At 31.3% G+C, this 12,978-nt stretch overlaps 1 pseudogene; it reads left to right on the plus strand.

The window, feature by feature from the left end:
* Positions 1-12,319: 12,319 nt before the first annotated feature.
* On the plus strand, positions 12,320-12,447 carry LOC145260808 (U2 spliceosomal RNA; annotated as a pseudogene).
* Positions 12,448-12,978: the final 531 nt, after the last annotated feature.

The following is a 12,978-nucleotide window of genomic DNA, read 5'->3' on the forward strand; positions in this document are numbered from 1 at the left end:
TCTGCCGTTCGTGCATATTATATTTGCATGAAATATCTTGATTTTTAATCCTATTAAGGTCAAAATCCGACGGGAAAAAATGAGTTCATTTTATTTATATAGAATAGAAGAAGATGATAACGACTGACAGTTGTAAAAATTTCAGCTTTTCAGTTGTTATTTTTTACAAATATTAGGTTCTAAAATTGTGTCCCTTAGTTTTGGACGCTACTGTATATATATATATATATATATATATATATATATATATATATATATATATATATATCACTCTCTCTATATCTATACCTATCTCTCTCCATTTCTCTCTCTCTTTCTCTCTCTCCCTCTCTCTCTCTCTCTCTCTCTCTCTATATATATATATATATATATATATATATATATATATATACATTCACACTGAGGAAGATCGAAGGATCGGTCGAAAATATGTGCTTTTGAAGGAAACATTCTTGTTTTTTTTCAAAAGACTTTTTGTATTCCTACATGTCAATACACGGTAAATAAATACAGAAAAGATATAAACATTTATATATTTTTCGTATTGATTTTTTTTATTCAAACATATTAATATATATATATATATATACATACATATATATATATATGTATGTATATATATATATATATATATATATATATATATATATATATATATATATATATATATATAGCCTATATAGGTTAGCTAAATTAATCATGAGTAGTAACTAGATCCAATATCTGGAGTATTTTTTATTCTTGTGATTAAGGGAGATAGTGTTTGATCAATACTGCTGGGTAGCCATGATTTAATATACTGTTTTGTTTTTAAATCCCCGAAACAGTGTTTCATGGTAAACAACTGATGATCCCATAAATTAATATTAGGACTATTATGAATTCGAGAAAGTCAGGTGATGCATCGATTGCAGGTGATTAAATAAAATTCTAACTAAATAGTTTTCAACGAATGATAAAAAATATAAAAATTAAATAAGATTTTTATATAGTTTTCAAGGTTAAAAAACTTCCAAGTACATGTAATCAGTTGCTATAATAATTAATAAATACCTACAGGCACTAGTGTTTTATACTTTCGAAATCACCAGTGCAAGGTGTCCCGTTTAACGCCAGTCGGTAGATTCCAACACGGCAACAGAAGTCAAGTCATCTCTGGCGTCATTAGCAATGACCTAATCCGTATATATATATATATATATATATATATATATATATATATATATATATATATATATATATATATATATATATTATTCAAAATGGAAAAAATTCATATACAAAGAAAATCATGATAAAATCTTTATTCACGAGAAAGATTTTTTAATCCATTACGATTAGTATATACAAAACGTTCCAAATAAATGGGTATATATATATATATATATATATATATATATATATATATATATATATATATATAAGGTGTTTTTGAACGCTTACAATGCATAGATGTACAGTTGATGTGAGTAGATAGATAAACAAATTCAATAATTTACTTGATTGTTTTTTTTTTCTTTTTTTCAACTGTGGATGGTATTATACCATAGGTCCTTTCAAGTGCATCACTGATCGTCAGTGGAGAAACGTATATCCACTCCTGAAGCTGTCACTTCTCTGTTGTGCTTAAACTTTTTATAATATTCAAACGCTCTTAAAGTTTAAATTAATTACGTTAACTGTTAAGGGTATGTAATTCTATTTTTTACTATCTATAGATAGTCTGATCAAGGGGAAGTAATTTCAAATTCCTGTTTAAATATAGTTAAATCAAAGGGAAAATTATATCGAGACCGAATAAGGGAAGTAATTAATCTGTGTCTGTATTAAAAAATGTGTTAGAGTTTTTCTGTTTTACTATTAATTTCTTGTTTTAATTTTTCAATCAGTATTGATTCTTTCAATCTGAGATTTACCTGATTCCTATCATTTGCTAAAATTTTAACGGTTATGTTTTTTATCGGGATTATGTACTCCAGACGCGTATTTTTAGTGCCGACGTGTTCCTTAATTCGGATATGTAACGGTCTTATTGAACTTCCGATGTATCATTCATTGCAGATTTATCATTGACTTTGATATACTGAATATGTACGTTCGCATAATCCTGTGTTTTTATGGGGTCAATTAGATAATGAGCATGGTTTGTTCTTAAGTGTACTTCCGGTTTTAGATAGGTGCTGTCTTAATATTGGGCCGGTGTGTGTGAGTTGTATGTCTAGTTATTCTTTGCCAATGGCTTTGCGTATGGCTGTTGATATCCTATGATTATAATGTTGTATTTTGAGAAAGCATGTGTTCGTTACTGTTTGTGTTTGTTTTCTGTTAAATGTCTTAATGTGTTGTATGGTTTTTGTGGGTATCCATTTTGCTGGAGGATTTGGAATTTTATAATGGAGGTGATCATGCACCATTGTCATATAAAAAAAACCCGCTGTTGATATTATATGTCGGATCTGTCGGATCTGTGGCAATAAAACATTTGAAATGCACTTGTGGTGTTAGGCTGTGTAAGGTTTTAACTTTGGTCAAAGTTATCTGCTTTTTTATTTCATCGAATTATTTTGATTATCGATTATTATCGAAGATATTCTGATAAAAAACCTATCAACGAACACTGCTAGGCACATAAATTAACTGTGTGAATGTTTATAAAAATTGGCCCAGCCGTTTGCGAGTCCATAAGGAATGAACTCACACAGACACAGAGAGATACACACACAATGTCCCTTGTACACATATATATATATATATATATATATATATATATAGTAAGTTATAATATATATATAGCGATTAAGCTACACTGAATATTCCGCGTTTCATCCACTCTAGGATTCTTCAGGCTTTTGCGCGAATTTTGTGGTCGTCTTTCGTTTTTATATAAACGCACCTTCTATTGAGATTTTAGTTAGTCAATCAGCTTTCTAGTATCCGCCGCGACCTTCCTGCCAGCCAATGAACATGCACTTATCGGACAAAGGCCTATTTGACCTCTGGTTGATCTGTTCCTTTATGTGTGCTCTATTTAGCCTGGATATCTAGTTTCTTGACCTGTTTTAAATATAAGTTAGGTTTCTTTATGTTAGTTTATATATATATATATATATATATATATATATATGTATATATATATGTACACACACTCACACACACACATATATATACATACATATATGTGTGATAGTTTATGTATATTCATGTTTATTTAATTTATTTGTTTGTATGCTATTGTTTTTGTTAGTTTCAAAAGGTGCGTATATTTGTTTTTGTTAGTTTTAGAAGGTGCGTATATATTTGTTTTTGTAAGTTTTAGAAGACGCGTATATAAAAATAACAGACAACTACAAAATTCGCGCATAAGCCTGAAGAGTCCTAGAGTGGATGAAACGCGGAATATTCAGTGTAGCGAAATCGCCATATATATTTTATAACTTACTAACTAGCCCTACCTACGTATTGAGCACTTTTGAAGTAAATACCTAAAGTTTACGCATAAATTTATACTTTCGTATATTAATTTCATGTGAGTAAATAAAGTAGCTATATATATATATATATATATATATATATATATATATATACACATCGAGTCTATGTGATATGTTGTAAATTATCAAGTGTCTATTTCTGAAATGAATTAAATTATTTGAGATTTCTGAAAGCGTTTTTTGTTTTGTTTTTTTCTTGCGTCATCTTCGTGCAATAACTGGTTTTCTAAGCTACCGCATACGTAACTAGCGAGTGGACAGTTAGGCAAATGTAATTGAAAAGAAAGACGATGCAGCTTACCTCCCTCGGGTTACGTCTGATTGGCTTATCATAAAAAAAAGTCGGCGGGGGGGGGCGATGTAGATAATGCATATACACAGAGAGAAAAAATAAAATAAATGAAGACACGTTATAAAGTAACGGAAATTAAGGGATGGAGCGAAAAAGAAGTAGGAGGGAATAATGAATAGGGTTAAGGAAATGAGATAGGAAAGAAGCAAGGAAATGTGGGTAGAAAGAAAGAAAGGGAAAATAATTAAGAAAAAAAAAAGAGGAGCGACGAACAAAGAAAAAGAAGAAGGACGGGAGAATAGGAGGATAAAAGAGAAAGACGAAAATCTTTAAAAAGCGGAAGAATGGAGGGTGAAAATGAAGGTTGGTTAGATGGATTTATTGTAAGGTTGTTCGGAAACCAACAAGTTATAGCCTCCATCGCAAAGCAGAGAAAGAATAGAAAAAAAGAACTTCAACTAGTTTTTTGCTATTGTTGTTGTTGTTGTTGTTGTTGTTGTTATTGTTGTTGTTGTTGCTGTTGGTGGTGTTATTGTAAAACGACATATATGTCCTCATTCTTTCGTTACGATTGTGATGTCTCTCACGTGATCATCTTACAGGACGTGCTCTCGAATGTTATCCACTCTTTTAACGTGATCTCGAACGTCATCCATGTCTCTAATGTGATCTCCAACGTCATTCATGCCTCTAATGTGATTGTTCTTGTTCAAGTCTTTATTTTGCCCTACCGTTACATCACGTCGCATGCATTTGCATACGCAAGTCCGTGCTATGTTACATTTGCTGCATGGGTAACGTAGTCGTTATCCTCCTTCAACGGTGTCATTACATTTTTGCACTGGGAGCCACACGTTGTATCTGGCACGGTGTCAAGGAAACAGACAAAAGGAAGAAATTCAAATGAACTTTTCCAGTTGAAATAAAAATGCATTTATTCATGGTATTTCCAACGACGTTTTGCATATTGCTTCAAACGGTTGATTTCGTCTGCCGTGTAGTTAACAAAACTCTGCCGCCTTGACACGGGCGTAAAAGTCTATCGATATCACCGCCACACATAACTCTTAAACGGCGCTTTTTCTCTCCTCTCTAAATGGTGCATTTTCTCTCTTTTTTTTCCTTCTGTGACGTTACATCGCACACCGACTTGCTCATTTGCAGACATGTCATACGGCTGCTGCTGCTAACAGCGACTCTGCTACACATGTAAACATATTGTACGCTTTTTTTTGCATTGGTTCTCAACCACGTGTGAATGGCTGCCTTTGAGTGGAATTGTAGTGTTTCAGGGAGACGAGGATTGTCACTATAAAAACGAATAATTAATTCATGAATGCTTATTTTACAAAAGAATATGCAATTTAGTTCATCTTCATGAAGTCGCTCGCATATCCATGTCTGAGTATATTAAGAAGTTCGTTTAAACAGAATAGGTAGGCTTTTAAAAGCAATGTCAAAGCTAAAAAAAAAAAAAAAAAACTCAATTATATGTATACTAGCTGCCGGTACGGCGGTGCGGCGGTGCCCGGTCGTACAATACGCTTAAACATGATATTTTAACTTATGCAAATTGCGTGTGCATTATTATAGAATCAATCATCTATCGATTATTATGTATTATGAGGAATAATTTGCCCGGTGGATTAATTCACAAAAAAAAAACAACAAATAAAACCTTAAAAATAATATAAATCATGGCGTTCATCAAATTCCGTCCATGTTTGTTTACAATATCGCGTCAGCTGATATTTGGGCTAAACGATGAATGCCCTGGAAAATTCACTTCTGAATAATGTTTAGTTTTAAAATACACAAAAGAAGAAATGATTTGCGACGATTTTAAATTGTACCTCTCCTTTTATCATAAATTTAATTCATTAACAAAAACATTAAAATAAAATGGTGAGGTATAGTGGCTTGAACAGAGGATCAATATAGCTATATCCCCAGATTATAATACATGTTTTTCTTTTTAAAGAACAAATGATTTGCTAAAATTTTAATATCTCCATTGCCGCTGTAACATAAAATATTCACGTGTAATTTTTTTTTCTTTTTATCTATAAGATAGAAAAAGTATTTTTAAGATCGTTTTTCCCTTTTTTGATTTTTGATACTTATCGAATGAATTTCTTGTGCTAGCTCATCGACCTAAAAGCAATAGTGATTGATTAAAAATATAAAAATAGCCAATTTTGTAAACACGGGGGCTATTCCAAACGTAAAGCATCCTATTTTTTTAACTCAAAAATTAAAACATTGAAAAGCTACGAAGACGGGAGTGGTACCATTACAATGATTGATCTTTTGTTCTTCAGCACAATTATATTTTGATGTTACTTGGGATTTGATGGGTATTAGAAGTTAGGGTGTAGGAGTTCGTATCGATAGTTTCACCATATTTTTTTTTAATTTGGATTCTTTTTACATCGAAAACATTTTGATTTCTTCCAACGAGAACAGGAGATGTTCTAAACTCTTTATTATTTTTTTACATGGGGTCACCACTTATCAAGGCCCGAAGGCCACTCAAGGATAAGGGTTATTGTGTGTACAGTAATCAATGAGATAGTATTGTAGTAATCATTAGTATTGGGGGTTTTGATAGAGTGTCTTACTTAAGGGGGCGGTTTGTCAGGAGTTTGTTTATGTTAGACTTGAATCGCTGTCTAGTATTTTTTTTGTCGCTGTCTCGTATTATTCTGTCAAGAGCGTTTAGCCTAATGAAAATCCAGCAGGATGTATCGTGCTAGCGTGTGCTGTCGCTGAAAAAATATGAATGAAGGAGACTAACGCTGTGCTTGGGATTTTGTATTACGAGCGAAATTTCGGTTGTGAATGTCATAACGCTTGTTATTCGTTGAACGAAACTGGTAATTTGAACTTTGTTCTATCAACTGCTCATTCGAACAAGTTAAACGGAGACTCTTAGTTGCTGTTAAAAAATACCTCAACTAGTAAATAAATTGGTGCTTATGTAGAGAAGGTACCGTGATATTTTTAATAGTATTTTCTGAGTTAAATTAGAGTTTTATGTGATCTTGTTTTTATTAAATTATTAGGTGAGAGTTCCGAATAGTTTTAAAAAACCTTTCTCCTTCCCCACGTCAGGAATGAGGTTTTCAATAATAACGTTGGTAATTTAGGCAAGGAGAATTAATATTCTTGTAAACGTCCCTTACCCCATCGTCGAACATATAAGGAACATATTTCATATAGGTTTCATTAAAAATAGTTTGTACATAACGAGAAAAATAGAGATGAAAATTTCAAAATGACTGTATAACTGGTTACGGTCAATAGTAGTCCTCGCCAACGAAAGTCTTTGTTATTATTATTATTATTATTATTATTATTATTATTATTATTATTATTATTAATTTTATTAATTTATTTTTATTTCGGACTATTAGTCTCATCTTTATTAGTTGTTGTTTTTCATCTTTTATTGGTTTGTTTATTCACAACGTTTCGGCCAACTATTCCTCTGGCCTTCGTCAGGTGGTAACCGCGACGGATAGGAACTTCGAATCTCCTAACTGCATTCTCAGCCATCAAAACATGAAAAACAACAACTAATAAAGATGAGACTAATAGTCCGAAATAAAAATAAATTAATAAAATTAATATATATAATGCTCATCTCAAAAATGAATTTCAATTAAGGAATAATATACATATTATTATTATTATTTAAAACATTCTGTGTCCTGCTCTTTCGCGCGAGGACTAATATATATATATATATATATATATATATATATATATATATATATATATATATATATATATATATATATATATATTTCTGTAGAAATATATTTTCTTATATATCAATCCTTATTTAGGAAGCTAAATGTAATTACAGAACAATATCTATCTATGTGTCTGTGTGTGTGTGTCTGTTTACATTTCCCTACACAATAACTCTGTCAATATTTAGTCTCCAGACTCGAAATTTGATATACAGGGTACTGAGATTTGGGAACATCGATAGGATCGGTTTTATGCCAGAAATTTGGCGATTAAGGCGTCAAAGTTCAACGATGTGACCTTTGAGAACTCTACCAAACTCCTCCAACAATTTTTGGTCTACGCACTTTAAATTTTAGATATAGGTTCCTTGGACATGGACCTAACTTAATAACTTGATTGGAGCCCAAAACAATACATTTTAAGGGGTCATAATAGGGGTCAAAGTTTAAAAAAATTGACCTCTGCGGTCTCTTCCAAATTACTCAGACACTTTCTGGTCTAAATATTTGAAAATTTATATAAAGGGTATTCACAGATAGTGCAAGCTTTTTAATCGGTTTGGGTCGAAAAGTTTTAGTTACCAATATATAAATGTATGTATGTATGTCTGTTTGCATGTCTACCTTAAACTTTCAATAGAGGCGACGGATTTTACCAAGATCAGTATCGTTTTAAAGTGCGACATTTCATACGACAAATATCGAAAAATTGGCTAAAAACATTAATATCTTCCCTTTCAACTAGGCACTATCCTACAGGGGAGGGGCTCACTTTTTTCGCCGATATTTTTTAAAGTTATCCTCTCCTTTAGATTGTCTAGCTTTAATTTTTAAAAATGTCGCTTCCGTTTTGGCGGTCGTAACAGCATAAACGTAAGGTTTTACCCCCATCTTTTCCTCCATTGCGTTATGAGTTCGAGCCTGCCTTCCTACTATCACTTTTTTTTTTTGCTCAACATACACCTCCAAACACCCGGGCAACGCCAGCCTGAAATGCTAGTATATCTATAAAAGTGAACAGGTCTGTGTGTGTTTCTGTGTACATTTTCCTTTCCAATAACTCTGTTAATTTTTAGTCTACAGACTCGAAATTTGATATACAGGGTACTGAGATTTGGGAAAATCTATGTGATCCGTTTTCGGCCAGAAATTTTGTTGTTAAGGGGTCAAAGTTCAACGATTTGACCTTTGAGAACTCTACGAAACTCTTCTGACAATTTTGAGTCGAAACAGTTGAAATTTTAGATATAGGTTCGTAGACATGGATCTAACTTAATAACTTGATTTGAGCCCAAAAAATAAATGTTAAGGGGTCAAAGTTAAAAAGTGACCGTTTTTTTTTTCTCAGCATATTCCTCCAAACACCCGGGCAACGCCGGGCACCCATGCTAGTAGAGAATTAATGTCAAAAATTATATTCCAAAATTCATGATGTTGACCATCTTATAATGTATTCCTTTAATTCAGTTGACTTATACAATTCTTGACAGAAAAAATGTAAAAAATTCGATATGGCGTAATGGAAAAATGAAAAGGGATTTGCAGCTTATCTTCCAATTTTCGGATTTTAATCATGTCAAACAACATTTCAGTTCCTATTGACGGATTGATTGTTGCTATTTCTTCTGATGAGTTAAGGGCATAATAGATTCATTGATTGATATAAGAATTAAGTGATGGTCAACAACATGAATTTTTTAATATAACTTTTTGTCATTTATTCTTTATATGTATATATATACATATATATATATATATATATATATATATATATATATGTATTTAAATATATATATATATGTACAGGTATATATGTATGTTTATATATATATATATATATATTAATTATGTATTTAAATATATATGTATGTACAGGTATGTATATATATATATATATACCTTTATATATATACCTTTATATATATATATATATATATATATATATATATATATATATATATATATATATATACTGTATAAAGATTATAAGAAAACATTCAAACCTATTCAGATTTTTAAAATATTTGCGTAAAACTTATATTAGATCCAATACTCATTTCTATTTAGAAATCAATTTCACACTTATGCTTACATGAAAGTTTCATTTTATGTCAGCTTTCTATTATTTCTGTGCTGTCATGACAATTTTCCTTGATCTGCCATGCTTAATTCTTAAATAGTATTTTCATTAGTTTGTCATACATACTTCTAAAATAGTACCTTCATGCTCTGTCACACTTTTGAAATAATATTTTCATTTGTCTGTCATGTTCAATTTTGAAACAGCATTTTCATTGGTCTGTCAAACTATTAGTATTTTTATTGGCCGGTCATGTTCCATTCTGAAATAACTGTTTAATTTCTGAAATAGTATTTTCCTTAGTCTGTCATGCTCAATTTTGAAATAGCATTTTAATAGGCCTGTCATACTTAATTCGTTTTTTTTTTTGTTATGCTATTTTCAATTCTGAAATAGTGTTTTTATTTGTCTGTCATATTCAATTCTAAAACAGCGTTTTCATTGGTCTGTCACACTTAATTCTGAAATAGTATTTTCATTGGCCTGTCATGGATAATTCTGAAATAGCGTTTTCATTGGTCTTTCATACTTAATTCGGAAATACTGTTTTCATTGGTTCGTCCTGTTTTATTTTAAATAGCATTTTCATTGGTCTGTCACGTTTAATCTTTGAAATAATGTTTTCTTCAATTTGTCACGGTAAATATTGGAATAGCGTTTTCGTCGTCAAATATGGCACATATAATGGATGGATCTTATTCAATTATATAATGGACGTCTCTTAATAATGTCGTCTTTATTAAATTATTTCCATAATTTTACTTATTTCTGGCATTGCGTTCTATCATCTTTTCTATTCTGGTTTGGCTGATATCATTTCTCGTTATAAACTATACATTCCCTTATCTAATCATCTCTCTACAATGATTGCTGTCGCCATCTTTCTTTTCTTATTTTTTTTGCAAAAAGGGAAGACATTAGAATATCATTCGCCCCTGGGGAATTGTCTGCTCTTATATAAACACAGCGAATGCTATTATAATTCTGTTATGAGTCGTTATCATCGTCATCGTTCAGTGTTGTAGCAGTTTCGTCTATTCCAGCGGAACGGGCTTCGCATCACAAGCCATAACAGTTGTTGAGCAAACTATTTAATACTTGTCTCCCTTGGTAATTGAGGTGTAGATGCGATGAGGTATTATATGAATTGGAAAAATTGAAAAACTTTACTTCTTTTCTTTAAACTTAGCTTATTTAAGACTCGAGAAATTGTTAAAACAATGTCATTACGCTTTAAAAAGTTGTTCAAATAATGCTATCTTGGATAAAAGTTTTCAAGTTGATTTAAGTCTTGATGTCATTTTATAGAAAACAAAACAAGAAGCTATGTTGTTTTCTATACAAAAAAGATGTCCTTCCCCAATTATAATAGATATATTGTTTATCTATTTAAATATTGTTGTGGAATGCACTACGTTGGGCGAAAATTACAAGTTTTGGATTCCCGTATCCAACAACACATCCAAGATTCAATATGCAAATTATGTACCATCAGATGTTTTGCGTAATATCTATGATTCGGCCATCTTAAAGCACTTAATAAATAACCGTATATGTGCCGTGAACTTCGGTGTGGACTTGTTCTCCGTTTTGAGTAGGTACCACTCTCCATTTCATTTGAAAATTTTATATAATATCTACAATAAGTCTGTGAGACCTTCTCTTTTCAAACAAAGAGAAAATCCTTTAGGACTTAATGTAGTTTCTATCTGATTCTTTCCTTTTTTTCCTTTTCTGGAGAAACGGTTTGAGTGAATGTGTTGTGAACGGGAAGGATTTATTCAGTTCAGTGACAAGAAAGATCTTTGTCGGTTAGAAAGATATTGTTTAAAAATTTTCCATCTCCTAGACGTATTGGGACTCTAGTCTATAAACATCTCTATTTTTATTTCTGTCTCTACTATTATATAAAAGTCACTATGTGTGAGAGTGTATGAGTTCTTTTCTTATCGGTTCCGAAATGGCTAAGAATATCTTTTGAAAATTTAACACAAAATTAATTTATATGCCTTTCAGTGCTCTTAGATATGTTTTCTCCAGAAATTTATTCGATAAGTATCGAAAATCGAAAAAATCCGATCGTAAAATTAGTCTTTCTCCCTTATAGATAAAAATAAGAATTTTTACATGGAAATATTTTGCGTTACAACGGCAAAGCGAAATAATAAAATCTTAGCAAATCATTTCTTCTTAAAAACAGATTTATAATACATAGCTCTGTAGTAGAGCATTCGATTACAGATCGATTGATCACCTGTTAAACCCGGGTGTACCTCACCATTTTATTTTTTTCTTATCAATGAGTTCAACATACGGTAAGAGAAAGGGCACTATTTAAAATTGCCGAAAGTCATTTCTTCGTTTGCTTATTTTAAAACTAAACCTTAATAAAAAAAAGTGACTTTTCGAAGGCATTCATCGTCAAGCACAAATATTAGCTGACGTGATATTGTAAACAAATACAATGGAATTTGTTGAACGATCATCATCATCATCATAATCATCATCATAATCATCATCATCATCATCATCATCATCATCATCATCATTATCATCATCATCATCATTATAGCTCCGTCCATTGTCATGCTGTGCATCCCTAAAAAAGGAAAGTGGAATATTCCAAATAAACCTTGTCACCCTTGAAATATAAAACAAAATTTGGTGTCGCTGTTGAGGCAAAGCTAATAAAAATGATTTGTCTTTCTGGGCCTTTTGGCTAAGATCAAAGTGTAGTATCTGTTCTTCAAGTGCTACATTTCAATTTCTTCTCTCTCAGTGGAAGAGAAATCCTTTACGTCTAAGACAATTTTTAAGACAATTTTTTTCTCCACATTAAAAACGACCCTGGTGTCTAAATCTGTCCCGTGGGGAGGCATTGTAAATTGGTACTATGTTTAATGTAGCAAAGTTTTAATATTAAAAAACAACTAGAAAAAGTTATTTCTGATTTAATTACAAATTTCCTGGAAATGTCACTTCTGGTTAATTATAAAATGCCCTGGAAAAATGTCCGTTCTGATTATTTTTTTTTTGTTTACTTGCCTCCCCACAAGGGCGGAATTTGACATGAGGTCGGTTAAAAATTTAGGGGAAAAGCAGCTCCCAAAAAGGGGCACTCTAGCAAATAACAAAAATAAAAATTGTATCAGTAATGAAGGATTTCTCCTCCATTAACAAAGACCAAAAAAGGGGGGATTTAAGTCACTGGAATGATGAAACTGATACTATACTCAGAAATTCATGTTGAAGCAATGGTTGCCTAATCACTAACCGTGTTAGTGTTTTTATGTATTATTTTCGAAAAGTTGCTAAAACAGTTTTTGATTGAAACATTACTTTATTTCAAGTATATTT

The sequence above is a fragment of the Euprymna scolopes genome, chromosome 36 (genome assembly GCF_053919585.1).
Source record: "Euprymna scolopes isolate OS-2025 chromosome 36, ASM5391958v1, whole genome shotgun sequence".
Lineage (NCBI taxonomy): Eukaryota > Metazoa > Mollusca > Cephalopoda > Sepiida > Sepiolidae > Euprymna > Euprymna scolopes.